The sequence below is a fragment of the Galeopterus variegatus genome, unplaced genomic scaffold (genome assembly GCF_000696425.1).
Source record: "Galeopterus variegatus unplaced genomic scaffold, G_variegatus-3.0.2 Scaffold1847, whole genome shotgun sequence".
Taxonomy (NCBI): Eukaryota; Metazoa; Chordata; class Mammalia; order Dermoptera; family Cynocephalidae; genus Galeopterus; species Galeopterus variegatus.
Genome location: NW_007727958.1, coordinates 206,612 through 224,974, shown reverse-complemented (window position 1 = coordinate 224,974; position 18,363 = coordinate 206,612). Strand labels below are relative to the sequence as shown.

Below are 18,363 nucleotides of genomic sequence, written 5' to 3'. Positions count from 1 at the left end.
GATTAAAAACGCTGCTGCCATTGTCTACCTATTCAGGCATCTAGCATTCTACGTGGGTTCCACGATTACTATGTGAATAGGGGAGCGATTAGAAAGACAGCTGCCATTGTATGCCCATTCAGGAAAACAGCAAAACTCACATATTTATTTTCTATGAGCACCAAATAAATGTTTTGCAAAGGTAAACTATACCATTAGTCTCTAAAGACAATTTAGCTGATTTCTTTTGTTCAGAGCACTCTATTTTCCCATATGCAAAGATATTTCTTATTTGCAAATACTGTAATATGCTTCATTAATATCTTTTAAAATATACATACTCTGTTTTTATAGACATAGTCTTAACACACATCTGCTTTATTATATAGTACTTATTGACCTACAATACATCTTGCAATTCCACTTTAATATTTATGATTATGCAAAGAATTTCTGTGTAAACAAATCAAATCAATTTGGTACCAGATCTTTTGGATCCCTTCTCAATATTCTTGGACTAACATGTAGTCTATATGAACAACTTCTTCCAAGGGAAGTTTCCTTGTCAGACACTGAGAATAAATATATCACTCTTGGGCCATTCTAGCAGAGAGAGCATATTTCAGTTTAGCACTTAGTACTTCTGCAGGCACTCACACAGGAGAGATCAGCCAGGGTGGAATTCCCTGTGACAATTCAGAGCTCTAGCCTATCAAGAAAACGGGCCAGGACTAGGGCCCACTGAGGCTTTGTGGAGCAGGCAGAAGCATAGTAAAAAAAAAAATCACAAGGAATGAATACATTACAACTTTATGTGCATGAGGCAGTGCCGGAAAAATCTGGTGGCTTTCTCACTGTCTGTCTCTGTCCATCTTGGTATCTCTGTATCTCTGTCTCCATCTCTCTCTCTCACACACACACACACACACACACACACACACACACACACACACACACACACACACAATCTGCTACCAGGAAATTTCTGTGCAATACAAGAAATGCTCTACTTTCATTACTATCCTTAGTATCTTCCTGTTCATCACCCCTCCACATTCTTTCCATGTTTAGTCACTGTTTTTCTGTATCCACAGTCATATGTAATAACCGAACCAGACCTGGGAGCACCTAACCCATCAATACTGATAATGATAAGGCTTTACACTAATAGCGGGCCATATATATGTCAGGCACTGTTTAAGGATAGTACGACAATGATTCATTTAATCTGTCAGTAGATGCTATTATTATATTCATTTACAGATGAGGAAAAGAAGGCAGAAATTGATTGAGGAATTTACTCAAGATCAGTGTTAAACAAAATTATGGGAGGCCTTTGTTTTTGACTGAGCTCCTACACTAAGCCCCAACAGACCAGACCAAACCAAAATGGAGTCACCAGTGCTAACTGCCTCAAAATCAAACTGAAACTTTAAGGAAGCAGATAGATCCCAAAACAGATCCCTTTTTTCTGAAAACAGGAGATTCCCATCTACCAGAGGCAGAGGAATGAGGAAATCCCTTCTGCTTTAACCCTTACAAAAAAAAAAAAGGAACCCGAAGTAACCTGATGTTAACCAATCAGCTTTTTTTTTTCTTTTCCTATTGTCCTGTTTCCTTGTTCTCATTTTACAAAACCCACTGTTCTGTTATTGCTCAGTGGGAGTTTGCATTCTTTTCTGTAGAATGGAAACCACGCCAGATTCAAGATTCACAAGTAAAAGCCAATTAGATCTATAACTAAATTTGTTGTAATTTTATCTTTTGACATTACAGTAAGTAAATAGCAAAACCGAGAACTGAACCCAAGCAGTTTATCTCTAAAGCTTACACTCTTAACCAACCACTCTGCTGACAGTTCATCTTCTTTGGTTCCACTATCTTCCCGGAGTAAAGGGAAAGTTTTCTTCCTTTTGCAAATAAAGCTACCTGAAATACAGCTTACTTAGGGGTAAGTTTTTCCCATTTCAATATAAACCCTGACTAGATAACTACACTCCATTCTAATCAACAATAAAGTTGGTTTTTTTTTTTAAAAAGAGCAACCACTTAATCATTATCAAAATTTCAAACTAGAGAAGAACAAAATAAAAGTAACAGAGCTGATGGCTGACAATTACAAACGAGTTTAATTTGTGTGTCACACAGACGTAGAGAATATTGCAATCAGTGTGAAATAAATAATTAAAGCAAAGCATTTTAGTAACAGCCTCAGGATATCAAGAGTTAACACTTCTTTTTAGTCAATTACCACTTTATTACATATTTCTGCCTGGAAAATAAATCTCTGACAATACTATTCAATGTGTGGAATGAAGTACCAAGAAGACACATACTTTCAGAAAAAGAACGTAATATATGGCAGAACTCTTTGTAGCATGTAGCAAAAAGTGTGCCTTCTTAATGAGATAATTTCTTCTCTTAATGAAATAACTAGACTACAGGATTTTTCAGTGGATGTAATTATTGATCATCGTCATTGATAGCACTACTCCTTGCTGACCTGCTCAGCCTCATCTCTGGGTATTTTCCATCATAGTCTACAACTTCAGTCATGCAGAGTACTGAAACTGTTTTAGTATCTTACGTTCAATATGATCCCTCATCTTAGGTCTTTCTGATATACATTCTCCACTCTGGTAGGATCCCTCTTTTTTTCCTTTCTTTCATTTAGGGAAAGTGAAGATAAATGGTCAGAGTCCCTCGGGGTTTGGAGTCTTGCCGAGCATTTGATATAAATATTCACGTGCGCCCAGGTGCTCCTTGGTTATTGTCTAATGTAATTGTACATTACATTACGTGCACCCAGGTGTTCCTGGGTTGTCTGACTCGCACCCAGGTGTCCTGGATTATCAGACTTAAGTATAAAGGGCGAGTGGCTCTGATCCACAGTGCCCCCCCCCCCCGCCCCTGGGATGCTTGCGGGTTGGGAGTCACAAGGAGGTCACTACTGCTGGAGGATGGTGCTGCAAGCTGTTGCTGCCAGGGCCCCCAGGACCCTCCACAATGCCATTGCTGCTGCTGCTGCTGCTGAGGAAGCAGAGGACTGAGCTCATGTCATCTGCCAACAGCTCCCAGGATCTTTCCCAATTACCTAGCTCATGGACCTGTATGTGAGCGGTCTGGTGACCCAGCTTGGGATGTGAGAGGTTTGTGACCCAGTCTGTACAACAGGTGTGAAGGGTGTGAGCCCTAGCCCTAGCAATACAAGTGGCTTCATAGGCAGGATTCCAATGACTGCCTTAACCATACACTTCCTTCATCTTTATTTTCATCTTTATTTTCGGCCTCAGGGAGGCCAACCTTGAGTTCTGAGGCTGGTTTATGTACTTCAGCTATAACTAACTCCCAAGGCAGACTGTACTAACAAAACTTGGCTATGAATATGAGTTTAATGCCTGTGTGAATAACTGCAAGTTGTTGGGGCAGCAACAGTTTTTGTCCCTTTCTCCATCATGTATCACAGGGGTTGGCACATACTAGATCTTCTATTAATATTTTATGGTAATAAATTAGTACAATTCAGATTCAAGTAAATATTTATACTATGTTCAGTCTTAAAATAAGGTGGAATAATTAATCTGTAATGGTGTCACAAAAAATATCAATAAGTGTGATGCAATAAATTAATTCTTTAAGAGGGCTAATTGCTGTGGAAAGTAACTTATCTTCAGCAACCGAATCACCCCCCAAAATATTCAGGAGATGCTCTTTACAGTTCACACTTGATATATGGACAATGGAAACCAATTAATGACTTTATATTTTAATTGCTATTTCAGGGTATACTTTGTACTCTTAAAGAAATCCAGCTGTATGTTAGGAGATGAGACTTATTACAAAAAAAAATATTTTCAAAAAAAGATAAATTTTTATATATGTGTAGAGAGTATCTGTAGAGTTAGCAGTACTAGCTCTATCACTTATAAAACATGTGACACTAAGCAACTCTCTTATCTTCTCTAAGCTTCATATTTCCCATGAATAAAAAGAGGATAACAATCATAATAATTGGTGAAATGAAAATAATCATTCTCATCCACCAGAATGTAAGTTCCATAAGAGCAAAGACTACCTGTACACAGTAGTATTCTCAGCACCAAAAACAGTATCTGACATATACCAAGAACTCAATAAATATTCCATTCAATCAATTATTTACTGAGCACTTGCTACATGTTTGTCACTATTTCAGGTACTGAGGATAGAGCTGTAAACGAAACAGGTCCTCATAGACCTTACATACTTATGGGAAGATAAAGACAAAGTAAACAATTGAAATATGGAAATCAGGATGTTAGATGTTCTATGTAAAGCAGGGAAGGGAGTATAAGGAGTAAATGCATGAAATAGTAATTGCTCCATAGAGTTGTTAATTAATTTAGTTATCATTACGAAGAGCTTAGCTCAGCATCTGTCACCCTGTTGTCTTCACTGTCATCTTTAACACCATTATTATTTGAGATACCGTCACATAGTGTCACATTGTGTCACACAGAGTCACACAATGGAATCCCGCCTTAGATGCAGTCCCTAAATCTTAGAACTTCAGAAAAAGTAAGTGAGGGCCGGCCCGGTGGCGCACTGGATAGTGCGCCGCTTGGGAAGCACGGCGGCGCTCCCGCCCGAGGGTTCAGATCCCACGTACAGACCGGTTCCCGCTCACTGGCTGAGCGAGGCGCGGGAGCAACACCGAGGGTTGCGGTCCCGTTGCCGGTCCCAGTCCGGTGCTGGGGCGACACTGAGGGTTGCGATCCGTTGCCGGACACGGAAAAAGACAAAAAAAAAAAAAAGAAAAAGTAAGTGAAATGTATTTACTTCTCAGGATAGAGATGAAAAGAATATATGAGAAGCTGAATTATGAGACGTTATCTAAACGAGGCATTTTTTATCAGATTCTCAAAAATGCTTTGTTTACAATAAGTATGTCATAAATTCATAAGAAGGGAGAAATACAAGTATTTTATAGATCATGAGCATTTATGCCACTTATGTTTACATAATTTATTTGCAGTAGTGGGTGCATGTAGGGTTTTTCTCAAATCAAGATGCCATAGGCAAATTCATCTCTCTATTCAAATGTCTATCAATTTTGAGTTAAATTAATTTGGGGAAAGGAAAATAATATATATGAGAACCCTTAAAAATGATGTGATTTAGACTCTCAGAAGAATTCCTTTTTATTCTGAAAATAGCAAAAGAGAATTATCCTAATGTAAGTTGAATTGCAATCTTGCAGTTACTATGACAATTGTCCATACATACATCTTTATTTTCAATAGGTTGCCTTTTCATGTATTTCCAGTGCTATGAAAAACCACAATATCTACCCATAACATCATAAAAATTGAAGACTACTTACTTTAATCAAAGTATTTTCTATTCTCTCTCTATATATGTTTTATTTCATAGAACCAAAGACAACAGATTGTAAGATACCAGTTTTACACCACTAAAAACAAAAAGAAGCTACTACTGAAATGGTTACAATGCTTTTTTATCACAACAACTGTAAGATGAATCTTAATTCCAGAGATGTTAAACTGTGCTAAAATATGCATCTTAGAATTGATGAATGTGGTAAATATGGCAAGTTCCACAATGCTGTACTGATTAATGGTTCCATGTAGAAATGAAAATCAGATGATACAAAAATATTAAATGAATGTATCTGATATATTTAAATTGCAGTCTTCCTTTACTCTATTTTAGTTATAATATGGTGGGTGTTGACAATAGAATTTTTAGGGTCAAGAATGTCTCCAAGGTTTCTTGCCTGTTGACAGAGTGATTATCGGTGCTACCAACATAACTGGAAGCAAAACGAGGTAGAAGTAAGCTTAAATAATTTACTTTTAGACATAGTAATATTGAGAGAAAAATATAACATCCAGGTGAAACTATCTTAACAGTCGTCTTGATACAGATGGGATTTTGGATAGAGATATGGATATAGCTGTCAATAAGCATAGAGATGATCATTGAAACTATGGCAGTAAATGTAATTAGCAAGAGAGGCATAATTTGAGATTGCCCAAAGTTCTCCTTTTAAAATCTATAACTAGATTTTAAAACTGCTACCAAAAATGCCTTCCCATGAGCAGTTTGTTAATATTTTAAACTAAATACTACTTATGTGTCAGAATTTACACAATGTAAGATCACACCTCAACTTCAAAATGACAGTCTACATATGTCTAAATGGGGCCGGCCCGGTGGCGCACTCGGTAGAGTGCGGCACTTGGGAGTGTGGTGGTGCTCCTGCCAAGGGTTCGGATCCCATATACAGACCGGTCAGCTCACTGGTTGAGCGTGGTGCAGGCGCGACACCGAGGGTCGCGATTCCGTTGCCGGTCACGAAAAAAGACAAAAACAAAACAATACATATGTCTAAATGACCACAAGGCCAGGTTTTAGACTCAGTATCCGTATTAGTCCATTCCTGTTGCTTATAACATAAATACCTGTAACTAGGTAATTTATAAGAAAACAAAATTTACTGCTTACAATTTCAGACGCTGGGAAGCCCAAAATCCAGGGAACACATCTGGTAAGGGTCCTCCTTGGTGGTGGCTTCAGAGACATGGGGTATCACATTACAAGATGGCAGAAGCAAAGAGAGAGAGAGAGAGAGAGAGACTCTCGTGTGCTCTTTTTGTAAAGCCCTCAGAACCACCCCATGACTACCATTATTAATCCATTCATCAGGGCATGGTCCTCAGAATCTGATCACCTCTTCAAAGCTCCACCTTTCAATTACCATAGTAGGATTTCCCACCCTCTTAACAGACACAAAGGGGATTAACCTTCTAATACATAAAACTTGGAGGACACAGTTCAATCCATATCAGTATCCCTGTTCTACTAAAAGTTTTATATTCTGACAGCAGGATTTCTTGATAGTTACATTTCACAGTATATGTGTCCCTATGTAATTTCTTCCCTTTGCTGAAATTGTAAACTTGTATTCTCTTTAAAGTGTCAAATAGTTTCTCCAATTAATTTCTACCCTAACATACACACACAAAATTAATCACTAAATTTATATAGTAATAACTTTTAACAATTGTTAGAAATAAGAGATTTCCAGTAATGACAACTTAAAATATTCTTATTTCAAAACAAACTTTTGGGGGGCCGGCCTGGTGGCACACTGCTACAGTGCGCCGCTTGGGAGCGCAGCGGCGCTCCCGCCGAGGGTTCGGATCCCACATACAGACCAGCCGCTCACTGGCTGAGCAAGGTGCGGAGCAACACTGAGGGTTGCGATCCGTTGCCGGTCACGAAAAAAAAAAAAAAAAACCTTTTATTTTTCTAATCTGTTACAATGTTCTCAACAAATGCAACAGGATAATACTTTTTTAAATGTAAAAGGTAAAACTGTACCAAATCAATGGATACAAAAAATTCAATAATTCATATTGTGTAGTAATGTTACTGGGAAGTTAATGTAATGAGCAGGGTAGCCCATGCTATTAGCCAGCAAGTAGTTCTAGGGCCTCCCATGCCATCCAAATCCATCTGGGTCCTTACTGAGGTCTGACAGTTGCTACCCAACTTTAAATAACCACAGGGACATTCCCAGGTCCTAAGGCTGGCAGGTACCTTCAGGATAGTGGAAGCCCCTTGGTTGGCAACAATTCTCAGGGCCAGTAATTTGGCGAAGTAAGTGAAGCACCTAAGGCACAAAATTTAAGCTGGCACTCGCACTCAGGTTGTGCAAGTACCATCCCAATTTCCCAACATGGGGTTCCTACAGCCTTGCCTGCACTCACCCTCCTTTCTATAATCTCTCCCACCCCACCAGCCCTTGTTTGAGAACTTGCTGGACAGAAGACAGGAGAAAATCATCAATCCTGTTAAATCTAAATTCAAAATCAGACTTTATGGGGTGGTAGTTTTGCTATAACCCCTTTCCATTCCTTCTAGAAATTTATACCAATTAGACAAGTCCAGTGGGTTTTCTTTTCTTGAAGGAAAAAGTGTTTCTGCCAGACATAGGATTTCAGAAGTCAAATTTTCAGGGAAACTGAAAGGACATGATGACTGACAGTGGATTTAGGAGGAAATGTGTGAGGAGTTGAAAGCAATTTTCCCCCCAACCCTGTCCTTCCCAACTAGACTGTATACATATTTTAGGAGTGGAGAGACAAGATGAAGACCAAAGGGAAGGGAAAGGCCCAGAGACAGTGTTAGATCCTAGAGAAACAGGATCAGTACCCTGATCCTCAGGCAGCCAGGTACGTGGAAATCACAGGAATGGGAATCTGTGACTCACTAGCCAGATGAAGCCCTGGGAGAGATGATTGAACCATGAAGTTTCCTGAGCTCCCCTGTTGAGAAAACATCAGAATGACTGTCATGTGTTCAAGGGTGGCCTCAAAGTAGTAGAGAGGTGAGGGACAGGAAAGTATCTAGTGAATGGGAATGAAGAATGACTCCAGAGCCCCCATGATGAAAAGACGGCAGGAAGAATCAGCAGGGCTCGCCTCACCTACCACACTTACCAGCAACTACCCTGAAACTCAGATACCAGTCTAGAGAAATAAGGGACAGTGTGAGACAAGCAGGAAAAAAAGAATCCTACAAGTGACAGAGACAAAGTTTCCACTCAGAGTTACTCAAAATAGAGTTCAGTTAGAAGAAAGTAGAAGAGGTTAAACTACCTGCACGCCTGAGCTTCTAGTCAAATATCTGTATTCTCTACAGGAACACTGCATTTTTCACCTATTGAAGAAGGCATTAAGTTGCAAAGAACCTTGGCTTTGGTTATTTTATTATTATTATTTTAGAAATCCTGTCAGGAGTTGAGTCTATTTTTAGAGGAAAGCTTTTGTCAGCAATCAAGAAAGCAAGTTCAAGCTTGAGAAATTGTTTTAAAATATAGTGTAAACAGGGCTTTCTTTCCTCCTATGAATCTGGTCAAAAGTGCATTTAATTTTGGAGCTTCAAAATAGGAATCCAAATTGTAAATCTGGTATTCCAATATTGGGACCTGCATTCTCTATCAAATTTAATAGGGCCATGTAGCTGGCTATCCAAACAAGAGTAAATGAGATTAAGTGGTAACTTTATTAACTAAGTGGATTTCATCCCTTAAGTCATGTAACCTTGAGAAGGAAAAATGGACCCAGAAGACAATGAAAACCTTAAGGATTATTTCCAATAGTAGAAAAATTAACCACATTTGGAACACAAGCCATTGTATCTTAGAAGAAAAACACATTGACCTCTCCTTCCTTGTAGCACCTCTCTCCCCCTACGCTCTGTAGGTCTCACCTCATCTGTCACAGTGCTTCTAAATTCTCATCTCTGCCTGTCCTTTGCGTTCTATGTTCAGTGACATGCTGAGCCACATCAGAGCCTGAGGCAAAAGGAAAAAGGTACACTCCCATAAGCATATGTTATTTTATTTTTTTATAATTCATCTTGATTATTGAGTCTTTTGGTAACCCCATACGTTTTGAACCTGAGGCTAGTGCCTCACTTCCCTCACCCTAATTCCTGCTCTAATCCCAAAGGTCTAACCTCCACTCTCTTCCCATTCTATACACTCTTCCTGGGTAACTCTATACACAGGCTTTTTTTTAATTGAAACATAGCTGACTGTACATATCTGTGGGGTACAGCACTGAGTATCAAATACCTGTGTGCAGTATGTGATGCTCAAATCAGGATAACTAGTATATTCAACATTACACAATGTAAAAAGTCTTCCTATCCATAAATATGATATACATACAGATCTTGATGCTTCAAAATTCCTCATCTCCATCCTTGACCCTTTACTGAGCTACAACTTTTGTAACTAAACAAGATGAACCACAGGCACAATGAACTCAAAAGAACCAAAACTGAATTCATTATTTCCCTCAATTTACCCTATAAAAACGTAAATACACACATAAAGTCAACTGCCAGGTCATATTTATTTTACCTCCTAAATACATTCAAGCTTATCCTCTCTCCTACATACCCACTTCCCCTGGTCTTCAGCATCTGTCTTCCAACCTTCTGCCCCAGTCCCAGAGTCCTGGTCTCCCCTCTTCTGTTAGACCCATCTTCCACATGGAGAGCTAGACTGTTTCAGCCGAAAGCAAAACTGACCAACTCACACTGATACTTATAATTCCTGCATTGTTCTTCCTTTGAAAGGGTACTGTTATTATTTATTGATATTTCTGTTTTCTTTGGAAGAATGTGAGAGCTTCTTGGCAAGGCCTACATCATATTCATCATTATTTCATAGTGATAGTGGCACAATGCCTGGCCCTTTACAAATAGGTAATAAAGGCAGAAACAAACTAGGGACTGCAATTATGAAGCTCACACAAGGAAAAATAAATATTTATCAAAACCTATATGCTACTTTGTCATTTTTATTGTCTACCAGGAAACAAGTCAATGACTTATTTTTATTTCCTTATTCAAAAAAATTCTACTTGAGCTCTTGTACCAGGTTACCTGGGTTCAATCTCTAGTTCCACCATTTAGGTGTGGACCTTGGACAGGTTTCTAAAGCTTCCCTGTGCCTCAGTTCCCTCATCTATGAATGGAGAAAAAATATAATATCCACCTCATAGGGTGGTTCTGAGGCTTAAATGAGTCATTTCTCAAAAAGCATATAGAAATAGGACTGCAGGTAGCAAATCATTAATATACATTATGGTTTATTCGTATTTATCTTTCTACTGTGAGCACTCACTATGTGTTATGTATTTAGAGAAAATTTGCTAAAATTCTTAAAAACATGTCTAATAATTGGCTGTCTTTAACTGCCTTTCTGTTTTATTTTCACCCAGGATAAGTTTTCTGATTTGTAACATTTTCTGGTCTTTGAAAATAGCTCATGGAAGATGAGTGCAAAATATTTATGTAATTAGGACAGTTCAACATTTTCAAAAATGGCAAAAATAAACAGCAGTTATGGAACACCTGCTTAAAAGATACTGGAAATAACTGCTTCGTGCTTCATTAACCAGTATAAACACATTTGCCAGTTTAAATCTCCTACAGAATTGAGAATTTCCAATCAGTACTAGAATGGTATTAAACTGCCAAGTGAGGAAATCTGGGGGGAAAAACTTCAGAATTGCCATTCCTAAACATTTTTACAGGTCGAACAGATGCCTATGACCTAAGAAGCCTATAATTTATTTATTAAAATGAAATTTATTTCTATTTTAATAAATAACTTTAGATTGCTTACGATGCAGATTTTATTCATCTTTGAGTAGTAGCATTCAGTACAGTGCCTGAAATATGGATGCTTCAAGCACCAAAGAAATGGAAGGAAGGAAGACAGGAAGAGAGGATTACATAATGTGTCAAGAAAAACTTCTCTGGAAATTCAAAGAAACCCAACCTACAACCCCAATGCAGACATGCAAAGAGGGTGTCAGTGATTATCTGAATCAACAGAAAAAAGAACACTGTAAAAACAAAGCAAAATAGAAAATCAAGCAAAATAAAAACAAATAAATGAAACTTTATATTTGGTGGTCAGGGACTTGCCTGAAAATGTAACTTTTTGGCTATCTTCAGAAATTATGTAAAATTACTGCTCACAAATGTGACAACCATTACAATCTTCATCTTCCTTAACTTTGATGTACCTATTTTTTCATAATCTTATTTGTCTTTTCTAAGAAGGTAAAGTGATATGCTAGAAAAGTCACAGTAGGTCCAGATGACCAGAATTCTAGATCTGGCTGCAACACTAAGTAATTTTTATGAGTTTAAGTAAATAACTGAACATTTTTCAGCCTAGTTTTGACATCACTAAAACCAGGAAACAAATCTGAGTTGTCCACATGCCTCATGGTAAAAATCAAATGCAATATGTAAAGGTACTCTGGGAACTGTGAATCACTATACAAGAAAACATGTAATCCCTATGTCTAGTATGTAAAGAATAGGTCAAAGAAGAGTACTATTCATTCAACAGATATTTAGTGAGCACCAACTGTGTGCCAGGCACCATTCTAGAAGGTGGGGACACAACTAATGAAACAAAACACATGACAAACAAAACACAAAAATCCCTGCCATGTCAGACATTATATTCTAATGATAAAAGACACATAATAAACAAATTGTGAGTAAAAAAATACAGTATATCAGTGATGAGTGCTAAAAAGAAAAAATTAGCAGGGAAGTCTAAGAAGAGCTAGGTGGGAAAGGCGGTTAGAGTTCTAAACAGGATGGCCAGAGAAGGCCTTGCTAAGATGACAGTCGTGCGGAGGAAATTGCACAAACTCTGAGTGAGCTGGAAAACCACTGAAATATTCTGAGCACAGAAATTTTTAAGAGAACTCCTCAGGTGTAACTATTAAGAATAGACCCCTCCTGGGAAAGGGCATAAGTATGGAGACTTGTTTCAAGGCTGTTGCAGTATCCCAGGAGGGAGATGATGGTGGTGGCTTAGAAAGGTTGGTTATTGATACAGGTGGCAAGAGGTATTGGATTCTGGATATATTTGAAGACCTAGCCAAAAAGGATCTTCTAATTAGTTATGGAATATGATAGAAATTGAGGACTCATATTTTGCTCTAAGTGGAAGGACAGATGGAGAAGACTACAGGGAAAACAGGTTTTAGAGGCAAAATCATAATTTGGATTTTCAACATGTTAAGTTTGAGGTGCCTATTAGACAGTAACTGGAGGTATTCAGTAGGCATTTGATTGTGTGGTCAGACACACAAATGTAGGAGTCATCTATCTAAACATGGTATTAAAAGTGAGGAGACAATGAGATCAACAATGTACTGAGTATTTTAAATGAAACAGTCCTAGACATTGTAATATTTCGTGAGATGAAAAATAATTAACAAAGAAAGCAAGAAGCAGATGCCAACGAGGTAAGAAGAAAACCAAGGAGTTTGGTGTCCTGGAAGCCAACTGGGGAAAATATTTCAGGAAGGAGACTGTGGCTGGCTATATCAGATGCTGCTGATGAGGGCCAAGACCAGGTTCTTTGTTCAGCAATTTCAAGTTCATTTTCCCTAGAAGCAAAATTAGAGACAGGGATTTGGGTGTATGTGATTATTGAGTGATTGCTGTAAAAGAAAAATCTGAGGCACAATAACAATTTAAAGAATTAATTTGAGTAAGAAGCAATTCATAAATTAGGGAACACCAGACACAAAGAGGTTTAGAGTTCCAATGATAAAATGTCACAGGCATGTATTTATTGGGAAAATGCAGATGCAAAATAAAGAAGTCATTTGACTGGTTTGAAATTACAAAATTGTCTCTTTTTTTAGGTGCATTGTAGCAAAATCCCTAGTTACAAATGTCTTATCAGTTGACTGCTTATGACTGGCTGAGGTTTTCGGTTACATCTAACATAAGCATTTACCAGAAATGACACAAATCACATGTCACCTATGTTTGCAGTTTTAGCAAAGTTAAGGCTATTTTTTTAAGGCCTAGTTGGTTTTGTTTGCAAAGGAATTTTTCAGGCCTGGTCTCCATTTTAACTTCGCCTTTACAGCACTATTCAGGAAAAACCAATCCAGGAGGGATGAAGCAGCGTAGGAAGAAGAGAAAAGCTGGGCAAAGACACAGTCCATCATAGTGTCCATTCACAGCAGATCCACAGAGGAAGACTCCAGGGCACAGAGTTCACAGGACTGTCTACCTTGAGGCAAGTGGGCTGGCAACTTTGAATATGTTTTCTTTATATTTAGGTTTCAGAAGATTATTTATGATGTGTCTTGCTATGGATTCCTTTGTGTTTTTTTGTTTTTAATTTTTATTGAATCACAATTGACTATACATATTTTGGGGGTTCAATATCGAGATATGTTGATCAAATCAATATTACTAGCATACATAATGTTATAAATTGTAATTATTCTTTATGCGTTACAAATCGTAATTATTCTTTATGCCCCTTGTCCAATCTCTCCCCATCTCCCTCTCCCTCCCCGTCCTCCCTCTAGTTACCCTAGATTTCTTCTCTCCTTCTCAAAGAATAATGGTTACTCTGTTGATTTGTTACTTAGATGATCTGTCCAATGCTGAGAGGTGTGATCAGGTTCCCCGATATTATCAAAATGCAGATGTTTCTGTCACTCTGAAATGGGCTTTGTGGAGAGAGACATCCTCTTCTTTTATTTATCTCTGCTGGTGACTCTCCTTGTGTCAATGCACTCCAGTGGCTGGTGAACCATCTGTGTGTTGGTTGTGGCACCTAGCCACTTTCACAGCAGCCATGGTTATTGTGGTGGCTGTGGTGGGCCACTCACATGGAGGTAATGTTTTTGGCATGCTCCTTGATGTTGGCGGTATGCCTGGTTGTGGGAAGTGTCTGGTCCTCAGCTCCAAGCCTTGGGTCCCTGAGTGGGCCCCAAGTTGCTGGTGCAGTGTGCCTGGTTGAGGGAGGGAGGATCCGGTCCCCAGCTCCATACCTCGGGTCCTCAGGAGGGCCCCAAGGCACTGGCACAGTATGCCTGGTTGCGGGAGAGGGGTCTGGTCCCATTCTCCATGCCTCATGTCCCCAGGCAGACCCCAAGGTGCTGGCATGGTGTGCCTGGTTGTGGGAGGGGGTCCAGTCCTCTTCTCCATGCCTCAGGTGCCTAGGCAGGCCCTGAGGCACTGGTGTGGTGTGCCTAGTTATAGGAGGGGGGTCTGGTCTCCTTCTCCATGCCTTGAGTCCCCAGGCATGGTTGTGGGCAAGGGCTCTGGTTCCTGGCTGCATTCCCCATGTCCCTGGGTAGGCTCCAGTGCGCTGGCAGTGTGAGTGGTTGTGGGCGGGGGTCCTGTCCCCTGCACAATGCCTCATGTCCCCTGGCAGAACCCAAGGCACTGGTGGTGTGCCTGGCCCAGAACTAGTTTTTTGTCCTTTGCTTAGTTGTAACACAGGGGAAATTCCTGTGGGAACCAGTACTTGAGCTGTGTTGTTGAGCTAAATTGCTGCTTTGCTGCTGTTTCCCTATGGAAGGCTTTTTGTGTAACTCGGGGTTTAATGGTTGACGTTATTGGTACTTCTGGCTCTCCAGAGACTCAGTGCACCTGGGTTGTGTAGAAACTCTGATCTGGGCCTGAGTTTTTTCATCAATCTGCACCCCACGCAATTCTGCATTCCTGACCAGTCTCCTCTGAGTGGTCCTGTGCTGATTGGAGCGCAGATCAGCTGTCCTTGCTGTGTCCCAGTGTTCTCCCAGTGGGCCTGTCTGCCTCACTGCCCATGCTGCAAACACTTCCTATGGGGTGGGTCCTGCGCTGGTCCCTTGCATTGACTCACTGGTCTCTGAATGGCTCCCCTTTTTCAGCTGTTCTGGCTTCTCACTCCTGCATGGGTCCATGGGAACCCTATTAGTGGTCTTGCTGTTCTGGGGGCCACCAAGATCCTCTTCTTCCCTGCTGCCTACACGTAACTCCATCTGAAGGGGCACAGCTGTGGTTTCTGCCGGCTCCTGCTCCATGTGCTCAGCAGCTCCAGCATTAAAGTGGCTGCAGCCCAAAACACTCAGAGCAGTTTTTTCTTTCTCTCATCATGGTTTCTCCCACCTTCACGAACTCCACAGGTCTCTCCTCCTCTTCCTCTGAGCTCCAGTGGCCCCAGCATGACTGATGTTACATTTTTATAGTTGAAAATTGGTTGATTTATGGGAGACAGTGATGCTCAGGACCGTCTATTCCACCATCTTGACCAGAACTCTGCTATGGATTCCTTTGGATTTCACTCTGGTTTTTAAATCTGTAGGTTTATGTCTCTTGTCAAATTATGGAGGCTTTCAGCCATTATCTTTTTTGAGTTTTCTTTTTCATCCCTTCCCTTGTCTCTTCCTCTGAATGGCAGTGGAAGCCCAGTGATCCCTCCACTGACATCACAGAGGGTGGCCAGGGAGGTGGTACCGGCTCAGGTACTGGTGGGGCATCTCCTTATTTCATCACAGGGTGGAAGTCTAGTTTGCCCACTTGCCTTTGCTGCAGTGCATGGGCATGGGTCATTTTTTTTACTTTTTATTTTTTGGTAGTGTTTGGCTGGAGTAGAGCAGTTACTGTCTAAAAGTTTTCTGTCTTTCTAGGCTGACTCTTTCCTGGTCCTCTGGGTACAGAGAGCATGCTTTTGTTGGGGCTTTTATGTGTGTGTGCCTGTTGGTGTTTCTGGGTTTCTGGTTTCTTCCACTTTAAGTCTGGGATATATGTGGGGAAAAAAGAAAATCCAGGGAATTGTGTCATTCTTCAGGTTCTGTATCCTTACCTCCTCTGCCTTCTCTCCATCTTTCAGGGTCGTCTTCTGTTTGTTTTACATATAAAGCTTTTTAATTTAGATGATATTATAAAACACAAATATGAAAATTCATAAAATAAAAAATAAATCTTAACTTTTGGTGATACTTTCATTCAATTCTTTATGCAAGCACAAAGAGGATAATAATAAAAAGAAAAAGAACAGCATTTTCTAACCACATTGAGGATAACTTTCAACCCTCACTCCATATTTCCCCTTTAAGAATGAACCTCACTGCTCTGGTCAATCCATGTGTATCACAGAGAGTTTTCAAAGTGATGGCCATCCAGAGCAATAAATCTGATCTTACAAATTGATATTATTTTAACACAGTTTTAAAGCTTTCATTTTATTTTTCCACTAATGCTCATTACAGAAAACTTGAAATATATAAAAGTGCCAAGAAAAAGCATATAATCACTATTAATAGTTCAGTATGTTTTCTTTTATTCTTTGTGAATATGTATATAGGTATGGTTGTACATGTAAGTGCATACAATCACTATTCAGTACAATGTTTCATGCTTTTTCCATGTAATACAGATTGTGAACTTTTATCCAGATTATCATTTCCAAAATAATTTTTAATGGTTGTACAATTTGCCACTGAATGGATTAGCTCTAATTTCTTTAATTATAACCCAGTGGTTGGAATTCAGTGGGTTTTCCCACATATTTTTCTGTATCAAATAAATAATCCCTGGAATAATCCTCTTTCTAGTTAATTTTTTACCTGCATTCATAATTCTTTCCTTAAGATATATTGCTAGAAGATGAATTACTGGGAGTGAGTGTTTGATAATTTAAAGGTGTTGTTATGGGCTGAATTGTATCACCTTAAAATTCATATGCCAGTCCTAACCTGCAGTACCTCAAAATGTGACTATTTGGAGACAGAGACTTTAAAGAGATAATTAAGTTAAAGTGAGGTCATTAGGGTCAGTCCTAATCCAATATAACTGGTGTCCTTATAAGAAGAGGAAATATGCACACAGGGACATACAGAGGGATGACCGTGTGAAGAAGATGTCATCTACAAGCCAAAGAAATCAACCCTACTGGCACGTTGATCTCAAACTCTTTAGCCTCCAGAACTGTGAGAAAATAAATTTTTGGTTTTTATGCTACCCAATCTATGGTACTTTGCTATAGCAGCCCTAGCAAACTAACACAAGTATTAATTAATATTGTCAGAGATTTCCATCAAGTAGCTTTCCTAAAAATTTGTGCCTCTCTCTCTCTCTCTCTCTCTCTCTCTCTCTCTCTATATATATATATATATACATATATATATATGTATATACACACACATATAAGATGGAAAAACCCAATCTCACTGCATCTTTGCCAATTACAAAAAAAAATGACAAAATAAAAAACTCAATTTATAGGACCATATTATGGGATCTAATGCTAATTTCCATAAAATAACAACAACAACAGCAGTAATCATGATAGAGAAAGCCTCTTTTCTAAATGAAATCCTGACCATAAATAATTTGATCACCTATAAATGAGAGACCTTTATTCAGTCATCTTGCCATCTTATTTCTCTGGATCATAGTTTCCACACCTTTAAAATGAGAGATTTAGACTTGATAGTCTTTAAGGGTTGTCTAAGTTTAAAAATTATATGGTTCTTTCCTCAATGCCCTTCAACTCTTCTCATCATTATACAGGGTCATGCTTTGTAATCAGCCTATTCTTGATCTTATTTGGACCAGTGTCCTTCCAGAGACCTCTACTAGAAGTATCATTGTTGAAAGCAAAGCTCATAAAACTGTAGCAAGGAAGACTGAATTCCAAATACAGGTCTGCTATTAAATGGCTATGTGATCTTCTCATGTCACATTGTTTCCCTGTGTTTCTTTCTTGTTTTTTTTTTTTTTTTTGTCCTTTTTGAGACCGGCCGCACCGCGCTCAGCTAGTGAGCGCTGTGAGCGCACCGGTCATCCCTATATAGGATCGGAACCCGCAGCGGGAGCACTGCTGCGCTCCCAGCGCGGCACTCTCCTGAGTGCGCCATGGGCTCGGCCCTTCTTTCTTTTTTTAATTCAAAAAACTTTGCTGGATGGCCAGTGATAAAAATAAATAAGTAATTAGATAAATATACACATACCTGAGGACATACCATCAATTCC

The 18,363-nt window shown here is 39.3% G+C and overlaps 1 protein-coding gene across 1 annotated transcript in view; it reads right to left on the bottom strand.

Annotated features, from left to right (window-relative positions):
• The window catches only part of LOC103595792 (dihydropyrimidine dehydrogenase [NADP(+)]-like), a gene marked incomplete at its 3' end in the record, with an annotated part of 112,223 nt that overhangs the window by 53,971 nt on the left and 39,889 nt on the right, over window positions 1–18,363 (bottom strand). The gene's annotated exons all lie outside the window — the stretch shown is intronic.